General features: G+C 38.8%; 1 protein-coding gene across 6 annotated transcripts in view; it reads left to right on the top strand.

Annotated features, from left to right (window-relative positions):
• QTMAN (queuosine-tRNA mannosyltransferase) overlaps nt 1–21,953 on the top strand; it is a 400,061-nt gene that overhangs the window by 217,684 nt on the left and 160,424 nt on the right. The gene's annotated exons all lie outside the window — the stretch shown is intronic.

The following is a 21,953-nucleotide window of genomic DNA, read 5'->3' as shown; positions in this document are numbered from 1 at the left end:
ACCGTGTCTTGAATGAGAGAAATACATTATTTCCCATTCAACCCTAAGCATGGTGGACAGAGGAATGCCAGCTGCCAGCTATTGTCACCGCTGTTTGGCCAAGACTTTTTGAAACATCTCTTAAAAAGAAAAAGTTGGTGGGGAAGGAGGGGATGGGTTGTGGTTGGTGGACAACAGAGCCACCCAGAGCTCGATCTTGGATGATATAATGTAATAGGAAAAGGCTAAAGTTCAGGCAATGTGTGGCCAGCTTATGTGTCATAAAGTTAGGGTTTAGATCTTATTTATATCAGTGGCCCTCTTTTTCACTTCATTTAGAGGTTTTGTTTTAAGTTTGCAACATTCTATTCATATGCCATTTGGCTTCAACAAGAAGGAATGTTTCCTGTATCTAGCCAAAAGACTGGCAACCATTTTTTATTTATATAGTGTTCGGTATTTGAATCTAATGATTTTTTTGTCATATATTTTTTGCTTCTGAGTTTTTTTTTTTTAAATAATTTGTAATGTATTGTAGCAAAAAGGAAAGAAAACTGGAAAACTCGACTGAATTTTTTCCTAATCCTCATTTTGAAATGCAAGAAGTCAACTAATCATTATTTTATTTCATTCTTCTCGGTTCGTGTCAGAGTTGCGCAGCCGTTTCACTCTCTGTAAGTGAAATGTTCATGTTCCGAATCCTATATCTAGTCTGTCACTGTTTTTATCAATATGCAAAATGGCTTTAAAAATTCATCTGGTAATGTAATGTGTGGATCTCGGAGAACAAAGTGGATTTTCTTTAGTGAATACTACAAAAGCTCTCTACGGATACATCTTAAAGGCATCATGTTTTCAATAAACTTCAAAACACTTGTACTTTTTCCCAGCGAAATGAAAGGATATTCAAATAGGATGCGAATGGCTTTGAGATGGAGAAAACTAATGAAGTATGCATGCTGTATTACACAAAATAGCCTTCTTTTCTTATTAGATACTAATTAAATAAATTATGAATTCATGCCAAGCACGATGAGAAATGGGAACTGTTGGCCGTTTATGCGTCAGTTTCATTGTACTGTTGTCCAGAGATAGGATTCCATAATAACGTCTTAAAGAGCACCTGTAGTGTAGTGATAAACATAACCAGATGGGTGAGTCAGTTAGGGATGAAGTAGACCGTATTTGCTTCTTCCAGTAATTAAAGTGTTATTTTTTAAAAAATGGTCACATTTAAAGCTCAACAGAGCTTTAATTTTAAATCAGTTCAATACATTCCAAATGCATCAAAACAAAAAGTGTACACATTCTTATAGTTAGTGTCCCTTAGAAAGCAGCCACAGCTTGATTAGAAAAGTCTGTTCCCTACCAGCATGCTGCAGAGAGACACCTGTGTTCTCTATGTGGTAGCTTCTCTGCAGAGGGTCCAACATGTCCCCTGCAGAATCATGCCTATAATCCTACAATCAGGAAAGCGCATGTATGTGTGTGTGTGTATGTATGTATATATATATATATATACATACACATATATATATGTGTATATATATATATATATATATATATACATACACACACACAAACACACAGTGCACCGCATAAATGAGTACACCCCAACGTATTTGTCAGGGAAACCTTTCCTTTTAAAATCAACACGCTATACAGTACTACAAAATACTCCCACAAATGCGGGCCATTGATTGCAAACAAGATTTGCTAATTTGCACACAAAAAAGTTTTTTTCCTAACAAATTCATTCAAGACCATGTTGCAAAAATGAATACACCCCAATGAAAGTCTTAGGAACAAAGCTAAATGTTAGACAACAAAATCCTCATTATCAAGAATTAAACTACAGGTGAGTCTAATTCTTCATTAAACAGGTGCCCAGCAGAAATTTGATTATAAATGGGCATTACTTAACAAAGAAAATTCCTTCCCATTTCATTCTGTCAGCAATGGCACCAAATGGAAGAGAAATGTCACAAGGCCTGAGAAAGAAAATCATTTCTTTACACAAAGATAGGTGAAGGCTTCAAGAAAATCAGCAAAGCTTTACCTATCAGTCAGAATACTGTAGCAAAAGTGATACAAACATTTAACAAAGATAGAACTGCAACCAATCTCACAGAGACGTCCACGCCATCCACGAAAGTTACCACCTTGACAGGAGTTTCTTCTGATGGGAGGGGTTGAAGAAAATCACCATCAAGTTCACTGCAGTTAGCTAAAGAAACAGAAAACCAAATTGGGGTGATAGTTTCCCGTGACACAATACGGTGTACACTGCAGAGGAATGGCATGCATGGGTGTCATCTATGAAGGAAGCCTCTCTGAAAGAAATCCCACCTAGAATTTGCCAGGGCCCATGCTGAAAAAGAAGACTGCTAGAACTCTGTACTCTGGAGTAATGAGACCAAGACAAATGTTTTTGGAACTGATGACTTCAAAACTGTATGGTGTGGCAAACGTGAGGCGTACAAAGAAACATGCCTGGTGCCTTTAGTGAAAGATGGTGGTGGTAATGTCCTTCTGTGGGGCTGCATGAGTGCTGCTGGTGTCGGGGAGCTGCATTTAATTGATGGTATCACCACATCACAGTTGTACTGCTCTATATTGAAAGAGAAGATGCTACCATCACTCTGTGCCCTTGGTCGTCATGCACTTTTCCAACTTGACAATGTTCCAAAACACACATCTAAGGCCACTGTTGCATTTTTGAAGAACAGGGTGAAAGTGATTCAATGACCAAGTATGTCTGCTGATCTGAACCCAATCGAACACCTATGGGGAATTCTGAAGAGACAAGTTGAGCATCGCTCTCCATCCAGCATCCAGGCACTAAAAGAGGCTGTTCTTGAAGAATGGAAAAATATAGATATTGCAATATGTCGCCAACTTGTTCATTCCATGCCTAGGAGTCTTAGTGCTGTCCTTACAAATCATGGAGGTCATACAAAATACTAGATGTAGTAGTTTATGTTGTGTGGTGTATTCATTTTTGCATCAACTAATTTAAATAAAACTGAAGATGTTGTATTCTAAGTTATATCATTAACCTTACTTTCATGTAATGAGCTAAACAAATGTCCTATAAAATTCAGTTGTCAATATTTTGGAAATTGTTCTTGTGTTCAGTGAGATATTGATTAAATTCTTACTTTTCAAAAGGGGTGTACTAATTTATGCTGAGCACTGTATGTGTGTATATATGTGTATGCGTGTAAATATGTGTGTGTGTGTTATTATACAAATAAATGATAAATACAATAAAATTAATATTTCATGATTGAATATGTTTAAACATGAGAGAATATGGTCATGTAGTCATAAGAATATTAGAAATAAATAAAGGCCTTTTACTCATCAAACATAAATCATTCCTAAAGCCACCATGATTATGTACAGACCTTGTATAACCCTTGTCAGAAGAGCTTAGGTAGAAATCCATATACAATACATTCATACAGAGACCAAAAAGCAGTTAATGTTTAGGATAGGAGTACTCAACCTTTAGAAGAGCAAGGGCCACTTAAGTGATTTGATAACTGCTCATGGGCCACAATGAAATTAAATGGTTACAAGTTTTTTTTTATTTTGAATAGTATGTTGAACATCTTCCTCTTGCAGTTGCTGAATGCTGATGGGAGGGAGAGAAAAAGAAGCCAGCTTTCAGCTGTTGCAGGAGGAAAGTGAAGTGGATCGGTTCTTGTATATGCCACCCCTCCTGTCAAAGTGTAAAATTGAATGTTACAGGAAGGCCACATGGGCCCCCTGGAGCATGGGGCGGGGTCACTGTTGCGACCCCTGACTCTACACAAGTAGTTGGGGGTGTATGGTAAAAATACATCTTAACTATGGGGTTTTTCCACCCCCAAACTGCAAATGTAAACAAGCCCTTACTGTTCTGAGCCCCGTATAAAGCTGCTTTCACACTGACGTGCTGCAGTTTACCCGCAACGCGAGTGCAGTGCAGTGCACCTGCGGCTTTTCTGTAGCTTAGCTGCATTTGGCCATAGACTTCTATATCTTGTGGGTGTGGCACATGTTCTAAAAGTGCACCAAAACACCTGCATCCAGAAGTTCTGTTGCACTTTCAGAAAGTGCACCAAACCCACAGGATATAATAGAAGTGTGCTTCCTTGGTTTGAGGTGGATGGTCACATCAGAAGGCCACAGGTTGAGTACCCTTGGTTCAGAATATTAGGCATGCAGTATAAAATAAGGAACAGGGTTAACCCTATCAGTAATGGGTAGAAAAAAACAATGGGCACAACCAGCAAGTAGACAGCAGAATGCAATATTGGGACCCACATGTAAACGACACTATGGGGATGGGTGTACAAATCATCCCTTAACAAATTGCATCATAGAGAGTCAGGGCCAGTTCATACTCATGAGACAACATTGCAGCAGGTGTAGTAATGCACTTTTTTTGTAGGTGTACATGTGTTCTTGTAGTTTCAATTTAATGATGCTAGACTGCAGCTCATTGATGGGAACAAGACACATAGAAAGGAATTTAATCTTTACTTCAAATGCAAATTCATGTAGTAAAATGATGTGTTTCACTGCAGCGTAAAGAGGTCTATTCCAAGAGACTATTCCAAATTGGCCACCAAAGTCCACGGTTGCTGACATTGTACCAGTACAGAAGATGCAAATTGTAGATTTAGAAATTTATGCTTAAGTAGTCCTCATGTGACAGGTTTCATTCATTTTACCTTACCAAAAATACTTTAGGGGTCATCCACATCAGCCTGCACACTAAAATGAGTTTTCAGCATACAAACTGGTGTCCGTTGTGTAGTGGCAGTGAGGGAAGGTTTATTGAAATATAGCAAAATGACATTTCTTTCATCACTATGAGCGGCAGGATGTTGGGACGTGTTGAGATGAGGTGCAATTCAAAAAAATGCATTACATTTTTGCACATCGCACTGCACAGCTTTGTGGTGTGCACAGGGAACATAAAATTAATTTCTATTTGCCCTGGCATTGAATTTGCATTGATCTATACAGATTAATGCAGGTCGGCTGATATGGCTTGAATGAACCTTTAAGATGTATTTGATTAAAGCAAAAGACATGGCAAATCCTACATCCCCTACTTGCCTGTTGTGTACCATATTTTTTCTTACCAAAACACAGGTACACTTTAATATAGCCATTGAGATTAGATGGTTAATGAGAGTACAGGCCCATTAAGAAAACTGAGCTGTTGGTTTTACAATCAATCATTTTATACAAATACAAGTTACTATAGCCCATGCATGCATGTCAATTCAATAAGGCTTACAGATATATATATACAGTTGTGACCAAAATTATTCAACCCCCACTGAAATTGAGTGTTTTGGCCAGTTTGACATTGCTTTTGATCATTCAGTCATCTTGCTTACATTTACATTAAAGAGGCACTTGTAGGTCAGACAAATATAACATAACAGTTATAATGAAATAACCACAAATGTCTTTTCTGTGCTCACAGCATTATCAGTTTTATTCAACCCCCAAGTGACATTCAATCTTAGTACTTAGTACAGCATCCTTTTACAGTTATAACAGCTTTTAAACGTGAAGCATAGCTTGACACAAGTGTCTTGCAGCGATCTACGGGTATCTTCGCCCATTCTTCATGGGCAAAGGCCTCCAGTTCAGTCACATTCTTAGGCTTGCGCACTGCAACTGCTTTCTTTAAGTCCCACCAGAGGTTCTCAATCGGATTTAAGTCTGGTGACTGCGATGGCCACTCCAAAATGTTCCAGCCTTTCCTCTGCAACCATGCTCTAGTGGACTTGGAGGTATGCTTGGGATCATTGTCCTGTTGAAAGGTCCAACGTCTCCCAAGCCTCAGGTGTGTGACGGACTGCATCACGTTTCCATCCAATATCTCCTGGTACTGAAGAGAATTCATGGTACCTTGCACACGCTGAAGCTTCCCTGTACCTGCAGAAGCAAAACAGCCCCAAAGCATGATTGACCCTCCACCATGCTTCACAGTAGGCAAGGTGTTCTTTTCATCATAGGCCTTGTTCTTCCTCCTCCAAACATAGCGTTGATCCATGGGCCCAAACAGTTCTAATTTTGTTTCATCAGTCCACAGAACACTATCCCACAACTTTTGTGGTTTGTCCACATGGCTTTTGGCATACTGCAGTCGACTCTTCTTATTCTTTGGAGACAGCAAGGGGGTACGCCTGGGAGTTCTGGCACGGAGGCCTTCATTACGCAGTGTGCGTCTTATTGTCTGGGCTGAAACTTCTGTACCCACATCTGACAAATCTTTTCTCAGTTCCTCAGCAGTCACACGGGGACTTCTCTCCACTCTACGCTTCAGGTAGCGCACAGCAGTCGAAGTCAGCATCTTCTTTCTGCCACGACCAGGTAGCGTTTCAACAGTGCCCTTTGCCTTGAATTTGCGAATGATGCTTCCTAAGGTGTCTCTTGGTATGTTTAACATCTTTGCAATCTTCTTATAGCCATTGCCCTTCCTGTGAAGAGAAATCACCTCTTCTCTTGTCTTCCTGGACCATTCTCTTGCCTTCACCATGTTTGTAACCACACCAGTAAATGTCTAGAAGGAGCTGAGTATCACAGTCATTTTAAAGCTGCCTAATTGGTGCTTATTATGCTTGATTGCTGCTCGGTGACATCCACAGGTGTTTTCAATACCTGATGGAAAGCACCTGTATGAACCTCTGTTCTTCAGAGTGGTAGTCTTTAAGGGGTTGAATAATTGTGGCAATGAAGAAACCACATAAGAACCATTTACTACTGTATTACATAAACAATTGATGTCATTTTAGTTGCATTTGGGTAGTTACAACGTCCTTGTAGGATTTGATTCTGAATACAATTCCAAATGTACACTATAGTCCCTAAACCCCTTTACAGCATTGGGGGTTGAATAATTTTGGTCACAACTGTATATTCCAAGTGACAGACCTTTCTTTAAGCCAAGTATAGTGATTGGCTGAAAATAAGCACAAGTCTGCTTGACCCATGGTTATAGTTTCCTAGCTCTCACCGGTTCCTTCTGCTGAATTTATGAATACTGCTGTTTCCTGCAGTGACATTAAGTCAGCAGGTGGAACCAGTGAGAGCTGCAAGGGACCATGGAGAACAACGCTCCAAGAAGTTTCAGTTTCCCAAGCAGACTTGGCAGAAAGTTCTAGTGATTGGTGTGGTAGGAGAAAAGCTAAGTGTAAAATCTAATACTTGCAAGTATAAGCTTGGTATTAAATATTTTATTATGTGACAAGGCCACTTTAACCACTTATGTACCACCGAATGTTTTTGAATAGCAACGTGGTGAACCATTTATAAACAGACACCATGTACTGAGCCCATCTGAATGGCTCTGTGCCATGTGATTACTATGCTTGTAAACAGTATAGTATTTACATTGGGGAGCCTGCCGCTTCCTCCTATCATGTGTAAGAAGGAGGAATTCCTTAGTTCCAAAACTATTCATCTTATAGTTCGAGATCAGCAGATCCCAACGGTTTGTAGGATTGTGTTTATCCCTTCTTTGCCCCCTTCCTCTCCTGTATATTGCAGCTCTTACCTGTCCCTGCACCCCCTCTATCCTGTACATTAATGCCTTCATCTCTGTTCTCCTATTGTCTGTGACATGTACATTAACCCTTTCACCTTTTGATCCTTCTGTATGACCTGTACATTAATGTGTCTCGTGCACATTACCAAACTCCATGGTTTACCCCACTCGGCATATCGACATGTTTATTCATTTTCAAAAAAAGTGGCAAAAAATTAGGTTGCCTAGAGGTGTCCACTTTCCAAAAAATAGATTATTTTGGAAGTTTTCATACTGGCATTTTTATGTGATAAATTATATGACAAAAAATTAAGAGATTTTTTTGGTCAGCATTCAAAAATGTTGGTCTTTTATATATATTAAAATAAACTTTAAAAAAGTCAGTGGTTATTAAATACCACCAAAAGAGAATTCTATCTGTTTAAAAAAAAAAAGAAAAATAGGTACAATTCATTTGGGTACAGTTGTAGGATGGAGCATTTGTCAGTCATACACAGCCTGGTCTGGTAATGAAGGGTATTACTTGCTAGTACTGTAGTGGTTTAAAAGACCTTTGCGCTCATTAATTAAGAGAAATAGACTGTGCACTTTTCAAGGGCATTTACAACAGAGCTTAGTAAATTAGATGAAGTTTCACTTTACGAAGAATACCCAATCACTTGCAAGGATACAGAGTTTTTGCTTGCACATGATTGGATGATGGAAGTCAGCAGAGCTTCCCCTCATTTTGGAGCAAATACCCTTGCAGAGTGCAACTGCACTTCCAAAATGCAGTCTTGACTTTAGTAAATCAACCTCCTTGTCAGGTTTCTGCAATAGAAGAGGTACTTTACTTTGGTGGCCCATGTCTTCTTTCTTCACTCGATTTCAATGTTACACTTTCAAGCATTCAGCAATTCCAGAGAAGGGCAGATGGCTGTTTCTTGCCATGCTGTGGATCCATTCATAAACCCCCTAAATCACTGTTGGATCCTGTAGAGGCCTGTATGTCCAAAGACAGAACCACTGCACAAAGCAGGGGTCACAGCCATTCCAACACTCTGTAAAGTGTCTAATTCGGAAAAAATGTAAGAATGCTGTGGCTTTGAAATAAAATGAAGAGAGGAGACAAAGGCTATCAAAGAGGTGAGTATAATACCTCCTTCATTAAAAGGATTTTCTACGGGAACTCACGTGGTCTTTTTAATGCCTAAGTTCATATTTTCTACCTGTAGTGTTTTCAAGGTGCATTCTTCATTTTCTGGATGCCACTCTATTCCTATAACACCATAATCAAGAAATATTTCAGATACCAAGTGATCTAAGCAGTTAAAATATATTCTGTATAAATCTGAATAAAGTGCAACATAATGCATTGCTATAATGGAGGCATCTTTTTTTTTATTAATGTAGTGCAAAGGTAGAATCCTGCTTTAAACAGGTGGTGTGTGGCTGTTCCGTGTCCCTACTTGACTTTCACACACCGCCAAAGAGCACATTAATAGCTAATAGAAGACACATTTGGTTCTAGTGTACATGGTCTTATTGGAACACTGTTCTTCATCTCTGTTATAACAGCAGATAAAAACACAATCCCTCTGTATTTCCAGTATCCTCATGTTCAGGATAAAGGTTGTATGGAAAAAATTATATATAATGTGCATTTCACGCAAGGTGAAAAGAACTGTTCAGCCTTGCCGGATGCTTACCCCTTTCTCATCACTTTTTTTACCCTTCTGTGTTCACACTTGACCCATACCAAGAATTATTCATAATCTGGTATTTAAAGCAAACTATACCAAAACATAACATTACTATAAAACTTTGAACAAAGAAGAAGAATAGAAGTGATAAAGTAGGTACTGTACATTTCCTGGAGGATATACTGCCTCTGGCTTCCTTCAGTGCTAGACACATGTGAAGACTTAAGGCCATGTCACACAAGTGATCCCAGCGCTGGTGACAAATCACCAGCGACAAGATCAATAAGTGACCAGTTAACTGTTTCTATGATCTACCCCCTCACTAGCCAAGAGAGTGAGAAGTCGGTCCCTTGCTATCTCCTCTCTAAGAATTTTTGGTAGTGTTCCAGACCAGCAAGGGAGCTATACTATAGAGTAGTGGTTTCCAAACTGTGGCTGAATGGGGCATTGTTACTGCGTCACTATACCTTCCACTGAAACCTTCCACTGAAACCAATAATGAGGCACTATTCCTCTCATTGACACCAACAATGCGGTACTATACCTCCCACTGACAACAACAATGGGGCACTTTTCCTTCTACTGATATAAACGAACGGGCACTATTCTTACCACTTATACCAATGCTGAGACAATATTTCTCCTACTAATGACCAGAGACATTCTGTAATTTTGTTTGCTCCCATTGACTAGTAGGCTTGAGACATTGCCTACTCCCACTGCTACAGTGGCTTTTTCTGCTCTCACTGGCCATAGTCTACCCCTCCCTGAAGTCTGCAGAACAGTAAACTGGCTCTTTCTTTATAAAATTTGGAGACCAAATGCCTAGACTGGCATAAATTCAGCTAGCGAGACAGCGACTTGAAAATAGGGGAGGGGACAGTTTTAAGGCTACTTATGTATAAGCTGAAATTCCACTTTAACATTTGTGTATACAGTGTCTTGAAAAAGTATTCATACTCCTTGAAATTTTCCACATTTTGCCATGTTACAACCAAAAACGTATATGTATTTTATTGGGATTTTATGTGTTATGTGTGTTGTTCAACCATTGTAATAGCAATAAAGTTGATGAAAAAAAAGTCAAGGTTACAGTGTTTGAAAAAAAAAAAAATTGAATTAAAACATTTTTTTCAAAGCACCCCGGTTACCCCATGCTCACGTGCAAATGCGAATGCGCACGTAGGTCCTGCATATATATCTAACGGCGATAGCATCACACATGTGAGGTATTGCCATGAGCGTCACAGCGAGAGCAATAATTTTAGTGCCAGACCTTTTGTGTAACTGGTAACTTGGCATTTAAAGCATTGCCTATGAAGATTTTCAGGTACTGTAATTTGATGCCTTTCCACGGGCAGTTTTAAAGCATTACATGCTTGGTTATTTACTCGGCCTAACATCATCATTTATATTCTACCAAACAATTGGGTATTATATTATGTTTTTGTGCATTAAAATCCAATAGTTATATTGTAAAGTGCAACGAAAACTGTTGGCGCTATATAACTCCTGTATAATAATAATATAATAATTTGTGTATTTTTTCCCAAAAATTTGCATTTGAAATCCACTGCACAAATATTGCGTGACATAAAGATATGCAATGCCCACCATTTTGTTCTCTTGAGCCTCTGCTAAAGAACATATATATATATACATACAGTGGGGATCGAAAGTTTGGGCACCCCAGCTAAAAATTTGTATTAATGGGCATAAAGAAGCCAAGAAAAGATGGAAAAATCTCCAAAAGGCATCAAATTACAAATTAGACATTCTTATAATATGTCAACAAAAGTTAGATTTTATTTCCATCATTTACACTTTCAAAATAACAGAAAACAAAAAAATGGCGTCTGCAAAAGTTTGGGCACCCTGCAGAATTTATAGCATGCACTGCCCCCTTTGCAAAGCTGAGACCTGCCAGTGTCATGGATTGTTCTCAATCATCGTCTGGGAAGACCAGATGATGTCAATCTCAAAGGTTTTAAATGCCCAGACTCATCTGTCCTTGCCCCAACAATCAGCACCATGGGTTCTTCTAAGCAGTTGTGTAGAAAACTGAAACTGAAAATAGTTGACTCTCACAAACCTGGAGAAGGCTATAAGAAGATAGCAAAGCGTTTTCAGATGTCAATATCCTCTGTTCGGAATGTAATTAAGAAATGGCAGTCATCAGGAACAGTGGAAGTTAAAGCAAGATCTGGAAGACCAAGAAAAATATCAGACAGAACAGCTCGCAGGATTGTGAGAAAAACAATTCAAAACCCATGTTTGACTACACGATCCCTCCAGAAAGATCTGGCAGACACTGGAGTTGTGGTACACTATTCCACTATAAAGAGATACTTGTACAAATATGGTCTTCATGGAAGAGTCATCAGAAGAAAACCTTCTACGTCCTCCCCACAAAAATCATCGTTTGAACTTTGCAAATGAACATATAGACAAGCCTGATGCATTTTGGAAACAAGTTCTGTGGACCGATGAGGTTAAAATTGAACTTTTTGGCCGTAATGAGCAAAGGTACGTTTGGAAAAGAAGGGGCACAGAATATAATGAAGAGAACCTCTGTCCAACTGTTAAGCATGGGGTTGGATCAATCATGCTTTGGGGTTGTGTTGCAGCCAGTGGAACAGGGAACATCTCACGAGTAGAAGGAAAAATGGATTCAATAAAATTTCAGTAAATTTTGGATGGTAACTTGATGCCATCTGTGAAAAAGCTGAAGTTAAAGAGAGGATGGCTTCTACAAATGGATAATGATCCTAAACACAACTCGAAATCCATGGGGGATTACATCAAGAGGCGTAAACTGAAGGTTGTGACATGGCCTTCACAATCTCCGACCTCAACATAATTGAAAATCTATGGATAGACCTTAAAAGAGCAGTGCGTGACAGACAACCCAGAAATCTCAAAGAACTGGAAGACTTTTGTAGGGAAGAATGGGCAAAGATACCTCAAACAAGAATTGAAAGACTCTTGGCTGGCTACAAAAAGCGTTTACAAGCTGTGATACTTGCCAAAGGGGGCAGTACAAGATATTAACTCTGCAGGGTGCCCAAACTTTTGCAGACGCCATTTTTTTGTTTTCTGTTATTTTGAAAGTGTAAATGATGGAAATAAAATCTAACTTTTGTTGACATATTATAAGAATGTCTAATCTGTAATTTGATGCCTTTTGGAGATTTTTCCATCTTTCCTTGGCTTCTTTATGCACATTAATACAAATTGTTAGCTGGGGTGCCCAAACTTTCGATCCCCACTGTATATAATATATATATATATATATATATATATATATATATCAGGGCCCTCTGTTTCCTCTTGTACCAAATTGTATTGTAACTGTAATGTCTACCTTCATTTTGTAAAGCGCTGTGCAAACTGTTGGCGCTATATAAATCCTGTATTATAATATATATATACAGTTGTGTTCAAAATAATAGCAGTGTGTTGAAAAAAGTGAATAAAGCTCAAAATCCTTCTAATAGCTTTTATTTCCATACACACAAATGCATTGGGAACACTACACATTCTATTCCAAATCAAAACATGAAGAAAAATATATCAAATGTGTGTTGTTCCTCTAAAAAATTGAAGAAAAGTGAATATTAGACTGTTAAAAAAAATAGCAGTGTTTGTATTCTTCTTTACAAACTCAAACATTCACTATGTAAACTGAAAAATGTTTGAAGATTTTGCTTTCCTTTGAATCACTTAATGAATATTTAGTTGTATAAGCACTGTTTCTGAGAACTGCTGTACATCTGTGTTGCATGGAGTCAACCAACTTCTGGCACCTGTGAACAGGTATTCCAGCCCAGGATGATTGGACTACATTCCACAGTTCTTCTCTATTTCTTGGTTTTGCCTCAGAAACTGCATTTTTGATGTCACCCCACAAGTTTTCTATTGGATTAAGATCCGGGGATTGGGCTGGCCACTCCATAATGTCAAGCTTGTTGGTCTGGAACCAAGATGTTGCACATTTACTGGTGTATTTGGGGTCGTTGTCTTGTTGGAACACCCATTTCAAGGGCATTTCCTCTTCAGCATAAGGCAGCATGACCTCTTCAAGTATTCTGATGTATTCAAACTGATCCATGATCCCTGGTATGCGATAAATAGGCCCAACACCGTAGTATGAGAAACATCCCCATATCATGATGCTTGCACCACCATGCTTCACTGTCTTCACAGTGTACTGTGGCTTGAATTCAGTGTTTGGGGGTCGTCTGACAAACTGTCTCCGGCCACTAGACCCAAAAAGAACAATCTTACTTTCATCAGTCCACAAAATGTTGCACCATTTCTCTTTAGGCCAGTCAATGTGCTCTTTGGCAAATTGTAACCTCTTCAGCACGTCTTTTTTAAACAGTGGGACTTTGCGGGGGCTTCTTGCAGATAGCTTGGCTTCACATAGGCCTCTTCTAATTGTAACAGTACTCACAGGTAACTTTAGACCTTCTTTGATCTTCCTGGAGCTGATTGTTGGCTGAGTCCTTGCCATTTTGGCTATTCTTCTATCCATTCGAATGTTAGTTTTTTGCTTTTTTCCATGTCTTTTAGGTTTTGGTTGCCATTTTAAAGCATTTGCAATCATTTTAGCTGAGCAGCCTATCATTTTCTGCACTTCTTTATATGTTTTCTCCTCTCCAATCAACTTTTTAATCAAGGTACGCTGTTCTTCTGAACAATGTCTGGAACGACCCATTTTCCTCAGAGTTTCAGAGAGAAATGCACTGTAACCAGCATGTACAACATTTGCTGCCTTCCTTCCTTAAATAAGGACAATAATTGCCACCTGTTTTTCAAAGAATGAATGACCTCACTAATAGAACTCCACACTGCTATTATTTTGAACATGCCCCTTTCAATTAGTGATTCAATTACACGGAATCAGCAGTATGCATGTCATGACTATTGGGTCTGTTGGATTTCTTTTACTCTACTACACCTGCTAGTAAATTATTTGCCATGTAGAAATATAATTTCTACCAAAAACAGTGATTGATCAGGTTAGTGATGTCTGACTGCTATTATTTTGAACACAACTGTATATGCTGTTTGACAGTTCTAAGTAATTCTATAGCAAAAAATGCAGTTTTTTTACATGTAGGAGAGGAATGCCAGAATTGACCCAAACTGGAAGTGGTTAAAAGAAATATATAGGCAGCAAATGCTGATGTCCTATTATTAATCCAGTTCTCTGACTTATGTGCTGACCTTCTGTCTTTAGTGCTGAGTTATTGGCCTGGGACAATTACCAGGGCAGGAAGTTAACCTTACCTAGTTTTGTCTGGCATTCTGCTACACATAAGCCTTTAGTCAATCTATTAGATTGTAAGCTCTCAGGAGCAAAGCCCTACTTACAATCTTGTGTTGAGTTGTATTGTTACTGTGCTATCTTCCTTTATATTGTAAAGCATTCTATAAACTGTTGTTGCCATATACAGTGGGGATCGAAAGTTTGGGCACCCCAGCTAAAAATTTGTATTAATGTGCATAAAGAAGCCAAGGAAAGATGGAAAAATCTCCAAAAGGCATCAAATTACAGATTAGACATTCTTATAATATGTCAACAAAAGTTAGATTTTATTTCCATCATTTACACTTTCAAAATAACAGAAAACAAAAAAGTGGCGTCTGCAAAAGTTTGGGCACCCTGCAGAATTTATAGCATGCACTGCCCCCTTTGCAAAGCTGAGACCTGCCAGTGTCATGGATTGTTCTCAATCATCATCTGGGAAGACCAGGTTATGTCAATCTCAAAGGTTTTAAATGCCCAGACTCATCTGACCTTGCCCCAACAATCAGCACCATGGGTTCTTCTAAGCAGTTGTCTAGAAAACTGAAAATAGTTGACGCTCACAAAGCTGGAGAAGGCTATAAGACGATAGCAAAGCGTTTCCAGATGTCAATATCCTCTGTTCAGAATGTAATTAAGAAATGGCAGTCATCAGGAACAGTGGAAGTTAAAGCAAGATCTGGAAGACCAAGAAAAATATCAGACAGAACAGCTCGCAGGATTGTGAGAAAAACAATTCAAAACCCACGTTTGACTGCACGATCCCTCCAGAAAGATCTGGCAGACACTGGAGTTGTGGTACACTATTCCACTATAAAGAGATACTTGTACAAATATGGTCTTCATGGAAGAGTCATCAGAAGAAAACCTCTTCTACGTCCTCACCACAAAAATCATCGTTTGAACTTTGCAAATGAACATATAGACAAGCCTGATGCATTTTGGAAACAAGTTCTGTGGACCGATGAGGTTAAAATTGAACTTTTTGGCCGGAATGAGCAAAGGTACGTTTGGAGAAGAAGGGGCACAGAATTTAATGAAAAGAACTTCTGTCCAACTGTTAAGCATGGGGTTGGATCAATCATGCTTTGGGGTTGTGTTGCAGCCAGTGGCACAGGGAACATCTCACGAGTAGAAGGAAAAATGGATTCAATAAAATTTCAGCAAATTTTGGATGGTAACAGATGCCATCTGTGAAAAAGCTGAAGTTAAAGAGAGGATGGCTTCTACAAATGGATAATGATCCTAAACACACCTCGAAATCCACGGGGGATTACATCAAGAGGCGTAAACTGAAGGTTTTGCCATGGCCTTCACAATCTCCTGACCTCAACATAATTGAAAATCTATGGATAGACCTTAAAAGAGCAGTGCGTGACAGACAGCCCAGAAATCTCAAAGAACTGGAAGACTTTTGTAAGGAAGAATGGGCAAAGATACCTCAAACAAGAATTGAAAGACTCTTGGCTGGCTACAAAAAGCGTTTACAAGCCGTGATACTTGCCAAAGGGGGCAGTACAAGATATTAACTCTGCAGGGTGCCCAAACTTTTGCAGACGCCATTTTTTTGTTTTCTGTTATTTTGAAAGTGTAAATGATGGAAATAAAATCTAACTTTTGTTGACATATTATAAGAATGTCTAATCTGTAATTTGATGCCTTTTGTAGATTTTTCCATCTTTCCATGGCTTCTTTATGCACATTAATACAAATTTTTAGCTGGGGTGCCCAACGTTTCGATCCCCACTGCATATATATTAGCAATAATAATGTTATCTTTTCCTGAAAACTATACAACTAGCACTGTCAAAATCTCTCTTCATGTATCTGTACACTTCCCCCAATAGATTATTATTATTTGTAAATGACTGAGAGTGAAATGACACATACAAGTCTTGTATGAGTTTTGAATAGAACAGAGAAGTATTGGAACCTCTTTTTATTGACCTTTTTTGTTTTCATTTGGGAGACTTCCCTCACTTCTTGTCCATGTGGTCACACTGGATGGGAGCTGGGATCTCAACAGCCACACAAACAAACCCTCAAGGAAGTCAAAACTCTTTTCTAATCAAAAATTAATTTCCTAAAAAAAAATGCCTTGAGCTCTTTAAGGCTTTATTTGAACATCAAGTATGCACATCTAGTTTACAACTAATAGGGACCATCCCAACTGGCTTCAAAAGTGGAAATACCACTTCAAAATGCACTTTTGTGTGCATCCAGCTTTGATAACCACAGGTAATTGCTGGCTGTGTGAACAGGAATGAATAGCTGCAGCCGCCGACAGCCTATTGTTGCAGTGTATGGGGTCGCCGTCCACTGTTATCTGCACACAGCTATCATACCCTATAGCAGGAATCAGTAGATTCTTGCCACTTGGATTTGAGCATGGCAAAATGCTTGTGCGAATGGAGCCTTATCAGTAGAGCTATGTATTGCTATATTAGAGGAGGTTAGATGTCCCCTACTAACCAGTCACAAAGAAATTGATAGTTGGTTGTCTTGAACAAAAGTTCTAAGTAGATTGGTTTATTTATGTGGGGGTGGAGTAAATTATGTCACATAACTTGCAATCACTGCATTTTGGAAATGTTTACAAATCGCCATGTACTGTGCAGCCAGAGTATGTCCTTATCCACTTGTGGACCAGCGACATACCCGTACGTTGCTGGACTTCAAGTGCTTGTATCAGGATCATGATTTCGGTGCCATTTTTGTTAGAATCGGCGGTTGGCTCTCTTGTAAAAGCAAACAAAGCTGCTATCTAGCTGCTCGATTGCTTTTACAAGCAGCAGGGGGAGGGGGCTTCTCTTGGGCTGTCTTGTCCCGCCGGGATCGGCTTTGATCAGCTCTACATTGTAGTAACCCAGAAGCAATGACCTGACATGACTTCCAGTTTTCTTGGCGCTAAATTGCACCATTTTTTTTTAAAAGAAAGCATTCAAAAACACAGATCTTGAATGCTTTTAAGTGCAGAGGAGGGATTTGGGGTCTTACAGACCCCAGATTCCTCCATATAGAGTACCTGTCACGTGCTTATTTCTGTCACAAGGGATGTTTACCTTCCTTGTGACATCAATAAAAGTGATCAAGTAAAAAATGTAACCTAACAGTGTAAAATAGATTAATTTATTAAAAAAAAAAAAAAAAAAAAATGAATGTCTCTGCCAAGCGGTTATACAAGGTATCCCATTGTTGCTGACTATTTTTATATTGCCAAAGAATTATGGAGAGCATTTTATAGATACATATCTGTAACATCATCAGACTTCTATTTATTATTAATATTATCTAGCATACAACATTCACAAAGCCCTATGTAAGTGCAAATTAAATTGGTAGTAAAATCACTATATAAAGTTGTACCTATAGATACGCCTATAATGAGGCACGCAGAGTGTGCAGTACATTTTATAGCACAGTACTGCAATTGTGACTTGCATGCACATGAATGACATCATTGCGGCCCGACCATTCAAATGGCCGGAGTGCGTGAACTCAGAAGAAAGACCAGGTGAAGATAGAAGCCTCAGCAGCGGTGACAGCTGCTCAAGACGTTTGTTTGAAAGGTAAATCTGCCATTTATGTGCTAATATGAGATGCACACAAGCACATTATGGCATTACCACAATGATCTGGCAATGGAATGATTTTGTACAAATGTGCAAGTTTGCATTAGGGAAGCATGTACAGCGGAGCGCTCAGACACCGGTTTATCTCTGGGTGGGTGATCTATAGAGATCACCTGGAAATATCTATCCCAAGCAAGTATATATCCTTAACTCAGAAGAGTCCCTTCTGACTCCAATTTTCTTTTTTTCTTCTTTTTTGCTGTGATCTAACTTCCTGTTAGTGGGTGGCTCTGTTCATTCTCCATGGTCCCACTGAATGTAGGACTGTAGCCACTCTCCCTTGCTCGCTCCCGAGATGGACTAGGAACTATGGAATGTGTAGTGTACATAGAATTGTGCTTAGGAAACTATTGTGCACTGCTCAATCCAAACAAATGGAAGTGAGGGGGAAGGTTCGGAAGCTCACAGAAGGCATTCCAAGGATGGCAGAAAGAAACAATTTTATGAAAAAGAGATTACAGGGCCATTAAGTAGTGGATGTGTATGGATTATTTTTGGAGAATAATGTTATCATTTAGGGTCGCTTTAAGCAGGTTTAACCACAGAACGTTGGGGGCTTATGGAGTTGGATGTTCCATCCTTTCTGTAGGCACCTTTAGAGGTGGCAGAGTAATGGTGGTGATTGCGGGTTGGTAGTTATGAGCTGCTGTACCCTTGCAGCTTCATGTCTGAAAGTGTTGTCTTTCACTCATGACAACTAGATTCCCTTTTCTTTACTTTGACACTAAGAATCTGGTTACTGGGGGTAACAAAGAAACTTTTTCTCTCAACCCTTCACATTTGATCCGCGGTTACTGGAATAAGCCCTTCTCCGCTCCTGCTTCTACAAAAGCCTGGCGTGAAAATCCAATTTTTTTCCCTCAAAAAAGGGATGAAAGGGTCCTAGTTGCCCTGGCAACAGATTTATTTATTAGAGGATAGGAGTAAAATTAGCTAATATACCACATACCTGCACATCGACAAACTCCTATTTCAGCTTTAGTTGACAATTAAGTCCTGGACAGCTACAGCCAGGGGTTAATGTTACTCATTAGGAGAACTGGGTCATTACAGGGAAATCAAACTACTTACTGGAGGCTGGAGAAAATGCAAAATTCAGCATCTCAACTAGCGAGATTTTTATGTTAATTAACCTTCCTTCCCTTGAATTTTACATATACATAAATATATCCGTCTATACATGCAGGGCCGCGCATCAGTTAATTAAAAAAAAAAAAAAAAGAGAGAAGTTTACTTCTCTCTTGTTATTTTTTTTCACTAGTCTTTGAAATGGTTTCATTATTTCATAGCAAATGCTTGTGTCTATATGATGAGCAAAACGGGTATTAAAATTAAGAAGAGGCACATCATGGAAATCAGTTTGATCACAGGGGAACGAGCAAATAAAGCTGAGGAAATGGAAATAAATAAGCTTTGCTAATACCTCACCTAAGGAGTGCAATCTAAGCCCGGCAGAGCCAGAGAATTTCGAGGTGTTTTGTGTGCATATGTGTTTATACACGACTTGACCTTCACCGACTGAAAGTTTTTCAAGAACTTTGCGGAACTTTTTGTTTGTTATTTTTATTATCCTGCTCTCAAGGTGACTTTTGGTAACTTTTAATTACTGCAGTGGGCGTTGAAGGATATGTTCAAAAGCAACTAAAAACGTTTTGTATGCTGGTAAATATCGCCACCTGAATATTCTCTACTACCAAATTAAAAGACCAGAAATAAATTGCTTAAAGGAGAATTCGCTTAGGCTAAAATAATCCAAGTAAAAAAATAACTCCTTCCTAGCCAATGTATCCAAAATATAACCTTATATATACAGCATTGTAGAAAGTATTATTTTATTACATTATCAAAATGTATATATAAAAACAAACAGCAAAACAAAAATTTACACGAAGGCCAAAACATGTGGGTATATATCCACTTTCCCTCTTGAAGATTTTCCCACCTTCATAATCAGGTCATTTTTTGTTATATGGCACCACGCTACTTTAACTGACAGTTGCGTGGTTATGCAAATTAATTTTTTATGATTCTTTTTTCACAAATAGAACTTTCTTTTGGTGGTATTTGATCACCACTGGGTTTATTATTATTGCGCTATAAACAAAAAAAGCCCGAAAAATAAAAACAATAATTTATGCTATAAAACATATCCAATAAAAAATAAATAAAATTTCTTCATAAATTTATGCCAAAAATGTATTCTGCTACCTGTCTTTGGTAGAAAAAAAATCCCAATAAGTTTATATTAATTGGTTTGTCTACAAACAATGGTATATATACTGGAATTTTTATATATGTAATTATTTATTGTAATACTAGTAATGGCAGCAATCAGCAACTTATAGCGGGACTGTGATAGTAGGGTGGGCATTCTGACACTTACATTTCCGGTGACACTAATACAGTGATCAGTGCTAATAAAAAGCACTTCCACTGTACTAATGACATTGGGTAGAAGGGGCTTTGCAGGGAGGTAAAAACCAGTACATCCTCGCTGACAAGAGAGAGATCTATGTTGTTTACACAGATCTCTCTCCTGTCAGTTGCTGTGCTGATCGCCGAGTTCCGTGCATGAATCGCTGGCCGGGACCTGGTGATCGACATCTACAGGAGCCACTGACAGTGCGGGTAGGCGGGGGCACGCGCCACCTACCCGTAAATGCAGAATCACATATATGTGACTCTGCACAGAGCGGCGCCCTGTAGCAGTATAACTGCTATAGGGCGGTTGGCAAGCGGATATTATTAACCACTTGCTCTCCTGAGGATTTACCCCCGTTCATGACCAGGCCATTTTTTGCATTTTGACATTACTTTAAATGACAATTGCACTGTCATGCTGCGCTGCACCCAAATGAAATTTATGTTCTTTTTTCCCACGAATTGAGCTTTCTTTTAGTAGTATTTGATCGCCTGTGCGTTTTTTATTTTTTTGCGCTATAAAAAAAAAGATTGACAATTTTGAGAAAAAAAACTATATTTTTTGCTTTTAAACGTCCAGTAAAAAAAAATTTAATTTTGTCATAAATTTAGGCCAAAATGTATTCTGCTACATGTCTTTGCTAAAACAAAATCCTAATACGTGTAAAGTAATTGGTTTATGTGAAAGTTACAGCGTTTACAAATGGCGATATAGATACTGGAATTTTCTATTTATTTATGTTTACTAACAATGGCGGCGATCAGCGACTTATAGTGGGACTGCGGCAGACATTCTGACACTGGGGGGAACTGACTTGGTGTCACTGACACCAAACTCTCCAGTATCTTCCCAACTATAGAAGTTAAACTAACAGGTCTATAATTACTTGGTAAAGATAAAGATATTGATCCCTTTTTAAATACTGGCACCACATTGGCCTTACGCCAATTCAGTGGTACTATACCAGTCATTAAAGAGTCCCTAAAAATTAGAAACAATGGCTTTGAAATGACAGTACTCAATTCTTTAAGGACCCGTGGGTGTATGCCATCCAGTCCAGGCACTTTATTCACCTTTATTCTGTCTAAATATTTTTGGATCATATCAATTGTGAGCCAATGTGGATCATCTGGAGTTGTGTCAATACCATGGCCATTATGGACAAGAGCTCCCGCATGTTCCTTTGTATACACAGAGCTGAAGAAGGTATTAAATAAATTTGCCATCTCTTTGTCCTCAGTGACCAACTCTAGATTATTTTGTACAGGGCCTACATGCTCGGACCGGGCCTTTTTACTATTAATATATTCTTCCTTTCCTCCTATATCACTCCTCCCAGCACAAATGATCTTCCCTCCAAATC

This window comes from Staurois parvus, unplaced genomic scaffold (genome assembly GCF_062004578.1).
Source record: "Staurois parvus isolate SC_StPar_1 unplaced genomic scaffold, SC_StPar_1.0 ptg000216l, whole genome shotgun sequence".
NCBI classification, from domain to species: domain Eukaryota; kingdom Metazoa; phylum Chordata; class Amphibia; order Anura; family Ranidae; genus Staurois; species Staurois parvus.
The sequence above is the reverse complement of the archived record's forward strand: the minus strand, read 5'-3'. Positions and strand labels throughout refer to the sequence as shown.